Raw genomic sequence first — 5,212 nt, forward strand, 5'->3', positions numbered from 1 at the left:
TGATCACCAGGGAAGTACAAATTAAGGCCACCATGAGATATCACCTCACACCTATCAGAATGGTTAAAATCAACAACACAAGAAACAAGAGTTGGTGGTGAGGATATGGAGAAAGGGAAACCCTCCTGCATTTTTAGTGGGAGTGCAGATAGGTACTGCCACTCTGGAAGACAGTATTGAGTTTCCTGAAAAAGTTAAAAATAGAACTACCTTATGATCCAGCAATTGCACTACTAGGAATTTACCCAAAGAATACAAAAATATTAATTCAAAGGGATACACACACCCCAGTGTTTATAGCAACCTTATCTACAATAGCCAGATTATGAAAACAGCCCAGTGTCCACTGACTGATGAATGGATAAAGAAGCAGGGTGTATACACACACACACATACACACATACACACACACACACACACATGCATACACACATACACACACACACACGTATATGTATATATAGTAGACTATTACTCAGCCATGAAGAAGAATGAAATCTTGCCTTTAGCAACAATGTGGATGGAACTAGAGAGTATAATACTAAGCAAAATAAGTCAAAGAAAGACAAATACCAAATGATATATGTGGAATTTAAGAAATAAAGCAAATGAGCAAAGAGAAAAAAAGAGAGAGAGTTAAACCAAGAAACAGACTCCTAACTATGGAGAACATAAACTGACAGTTACCAGAGAGGAACTGGGTGGGGGAATGGGCAAAATAGGTGATGGGCAATAAGGTGTGCCCTTGTGACGAGCACCAGTTATAATATGGAGGTGTTGAAACACTGTAATATGCACTGGAATGAATATTCCCCTGGGTGTTAGCTAACTGGAATTTAAATAAAAACTTGAAAAAGGGTAGTAACCAAGATAAAATTAACATCCCCTTCAGCCTGACTAACTGTTAGATAGGTTTCTACCTGGCCATAGGCCCCTTACCTTTCTTACAGCATTTACCTTAGAAAACTTGCAGTTGCAAATTCTTTCTCTACCCCTTTGGGATATACATCTTTATCCAACCCTTTGCCACTTTTACAGCGGAGGACTGTCTTTCTCAAGGCTCTGGGAGCCATCTTTTTGAAATGTAATCAGCAAGAAAGATTGTGTCCCTATCTCCCAGTGTTTGTGGGAGAGTAGGAACCTAACTTTGAAAAGTACCAATTAGCAAGCCTAATCACATTGACAACCTCCCTTCTAGTGCTCTTTGCTACTTTCTACTGTTTCACTCCAGTGGTTAGAAATTCTCCTTTTGTTTCAGTGGAAAAGAAGTTGAGTTCAATATCTCTTCCCTATTGCAGTAGTCTTTTTTTTTTTTTTTTAAGATTTTATTTATTTATTTGACAGAGAGACACAGCAAGAGAGGGAACACAAGCAGGGGGATTAGAAGAGGGAGAAGCAGGCTTTCCGCTGAACAGAGAGCCCAATGCAGGGCTTGATCCCAGGACCCTGGGATCATGACCAGAGCTGAAGGCAGAGGCTTTAACCCACTGAGCCACCCAGGCACCCCCCCTATTGCAGTAGTCTTGAATAAAGTTTTATTTGTCACTGATAATTCACAGACCTGTACCCCTGACACAAATAATCCATTATATGTTAATTTTTTTAAAGTTTTACTTGTCATTTTAAATAATTTTCTAATGCAATTCTTCTTTTGTGATTCAAGAAGAAAGCTCTAGAGAGAAAGTAGAACTCTTTTGGAAGCCTGGAACAAGTAATGACCTACACTAAGTGAAGTAGAAATGCCAGAGTTCTATGGGAGATGGTAGAAAAAAGAGTCAAAAGGCTTATGAAAAGGGGCATGTCAGAAAGGATAGACTTAAGGAAATCTGAAAAACCCACCAGCCAACTATATTCCAAGGAAGAACTTAAAGAACAACCTATTGCTAAAGCAATAAAGAATATGCTTATGGCAGGAGTAATAGAATTATTGAGAGTCTTGGTGGATGGTCTCTAGAGCCCAGGGATGATAGCGGAGATTATGTTACAGAACTGGGCTTCCTGACAACAGTGGAGATGATAGATATTTAACCACCAAAGGAAGCTGGGGACAATCATTGTAATGTGTAGCAAGGTTGGAGTAGCATCCAGAACAGTGTGACTTGTAAAGAGCACAGTGTTCCTAGGGGCGAAGTTGATGAACAGCTAACAATCATAATACTCAGTTTATATAACTAAAGGAAATGTTGCCTTAATAAAAAGGTACAATCTCTTGCGAATTTCCAAACTTGATCCAGATCTCAAATCTGGAATCCAGTGACCAAAGAAGCTGGATCTCTTGAGGAAGACATCGGTGACCCTGTGGTGGATGTGTATAGAAATGATTCACTTCTTCCACAAGATATCTAACACCATTATTTAGGTCATTGTATACTGGGGAAATGAGAAGATGAGATATTTTGAGAACTCTTGGACCCAGAGTCTGAAAATACCTTGATTTCCAAGGATCTGGACCATTGTAAGCATCCCCTCTGGAATGAGCAAATGTGTAGGTCAGATAAAAATAGAGCCCTGGTGTATGTCTGACTCATAATGAGTCTAATTGGTATCTGAGCCCATTCTATGTTTATTTCCTAATTATCCAAATGTATAACTCCAAATGTGTAACTGAGTAGTCGTCAGAACTCTAACATTGGGTCCTTGGCTTATGTATGGGGTGGGAGATGTTATAGTGGAAAGGCCAGGTGGAAGCTTTTATACTCCTCCCCACACCAAAATAGTATGTGAAAATCATATTGCATTCTTGGGGGACTGGCAAAGATTTGTGCTACCTATCAAGACCTAGAGGGGTGGTGGTCTAACTCCTCCAATAATCAGATGGTGGCAGATAGTGAAGATGGCTGTAAATTTTGTTGCACCTGCTGTGCTGTATGTGGTATTTTGTAGCACAAGTGCAGCCACTATGCTGCAGTATGTGGTATGTTTTTCTAGAATAGATTAATGTAGCTTCAGATATATGGTCTGCAGTCACTAATATGGTTAATATGTTCTTTTCCATCACCTTCAGGAAAGAGAACCAGAAACAGTTTGCATTTATGTGAGATGGACAGTAGTGTCTGTATTGGTCATTTTGGGCTGTTCTAACAAAATACGATAGACTAGTTAGCTTAAACAGTGGAAATTTATTTTCTCACAGTTGTAGAGGCTGGAAGTCCAAGGTCAGGGTGCCAGCAGTGTTAATTTCTAGTGACATCTTTCTTGCTAGCTTGCAGGGAGCTACCTTCTTACTGTGTTCTCATGGTTTTCCCTCTGTGTGTGCCTTCCTCTTCTTGTGTCTCTTCTCTTCTTATATGGACATCAGAACTATTCGATTATAGCCCCATCCTTATGACCTCATTTAACTTTAATAACTTCTTTAAAGGGCCTATCAACAAATATAGTCACTTTGGGGGTTAGGACTTCAATATGTGGCTTTTGGGAGCACACAATTCAACCTGTAACAGGATACATTTATAGTATTTCCCCCAAGTCTTTGTTAACGCTTTCATCCTCTGCTGTAAATTATCCTAAACTGTTCTGAACTATCTCTACATTCTCCAGAGCTTAACACTGGTTCTCTATATGGAGGGCGTCATATTAAACCTAATGATCAGGAAATGGTGAGGCCCATGGTAAGACACATGTGCTCCAAAGGGTGGAAGAAAAACCCTATAAAGGGAACCAGCACATCAATGAGATCTTTAGGGTCCATGGTGTGGGGCTTGGCAGGACATCTCCTCTGATAAAAGACACACTATTACATTTTGCAATTTTCATTGCTAAGAAGGAAGCACAATGCTTGATAGGCTTCTCTAGGTTAAAATTTCATACTCAGGTATATTATTCCAACCAGTATACAGAGGGTTGCCTTCTTTGAGTGGAGTCCAGAGGAGGAAAGTATTGACAGTATATCCAGGCTGTGGTGCAAGCATCCCTGCTTCTTGGACCATATGACTTTTGTGTTATTGGAAGTATCTGTGGTGGGAGAAATTTCCATGTGGACTTTATGGGAAGTTCCAACAGGAGAATTACAGTGTGTAGACTGGAAGGTCTGGAGCAACAATATACCATCTGTATCAAAAAGCGATAAACCATATGAAAAACATCTCCTGGGATGCTAGTGGGTTCTAGTAGAGCAGGAGCATTTAACCATAGGGTTTCAATTGATCATGCAGCCTGAATTCCCCAGCATCAGTTGGGGTTCTCTCAGACCTACACAGTCATCAGGGCCAGTAGCCCAAGTCTTAAGAGGGATCTTAGGACTTAGTAGCAATCCATTATAAATTGGAAGGGATAAAATTAGAGGTGTGCACAAACACCTCTAATTGTGGCCAAAGGATACAAGTAAGCTGAATGAGCCTAGACAGCCGTATCATCATCGTCTTTATACAAATGCTTCTTTTTCAGTTCAAATCTATGACAGCATTGGGGAAGGGTTTTCTTATTACCAGCTGATAGAGGAGAAAAGGCTAAGCTTGGTTCATAAATGTGTGTGCAAACTAAAAAGGGATTGCTGTTCAATTTCATCCCTTCTCACAGGTGGACTGAAAGATGATGCTGATCAAAAATCACCACTGAGCAGAGCTTTGGTTAGAGAATTGGGTAACCCAGTTTTGTCATGTTAAAAGAGGAGTAACCTGAGATAAAAAATATTTGTGGTCTTATGAGCAGAGGCAAATGACTTGGCTGGTTGGTCAGTACCCTAGAAGGAGAAAAAATTTGGAAAATTATGTAACATGGAGGACTAGGAAAGAAACCTGTAGATGGAGCTATGGGAATGTATATAAAGTGTAAAGATTTTAATATTATATGTTAATGCCTTCCAGTAAGTATCTATACATAAGAGGACTAAACAATGAAGTAGACGAAGTTACTTGCCAGTTGATGTTAGCCAGCCGTCATCATCATTGATATTCCTCAGTGCAGGCTCAGGCCTGGAGTAACCATGGAGGAAGAACTTGGGTCAACAGCATAGTATCACAGTCACAAAGGCTGATCTAGTTCCATGTGCTTATGAATGTCCAATCCATTGAAAGGAACAAAATCAACACCTTTGTGGCAAGTGATTAAGTTGGAACATCTCTATACCCGGAAAAGGGCAAAGTTTATTTAGATTGGAATTGACATATGTTCTGGATATAGGTTTATCTTTTCTATAGTGTCAGTTCCCATTATATAAGGGGAAATACCCTTATTTCAAATTTTTTTGAGGGTATTTGAGGGTATTTGAGGTATT

General features: G+C 39.8%; 1 long non-coding RNA gene across 1 annotated transcript in view; it reads right to left on the bottom strand.

Annotated features, from left to right (window-relative positions):
• Positions 1 to 4,894, bottom strand: part of LOC116872376 — a 9,330-nt gene extending 4,436 nt beyond the window's left edge. The window contains exon 1 of the long non-coding RNA XR_004383630.1: positions 4,851 to 4,894. This is a non-coding gene — a long non-coding RNA (uncharacterized LOC116872376). The remainder of the gene's footprint in view (positions 1 to 4,850) is intronic.
• Positions 4,895 to 5,212: the final 318 nt, after the last annotated feature.

Source organism: Lontra canadensis, unplaced genomic scaffold (assembly GCF_010015895.1).
Source record: "Lontra canadensis isolate GAN:19392208 unplaced genomic scaffold, GSC_riverotter_1.0 scaffold2, whole genome shotgun sequence".
Classification (NCBI taxonomy): Eukaryota; Metazoa; Chordata; class Mammalia; order Carnivora; family Mustelidae; genus Lontra; species Lontra canadensis.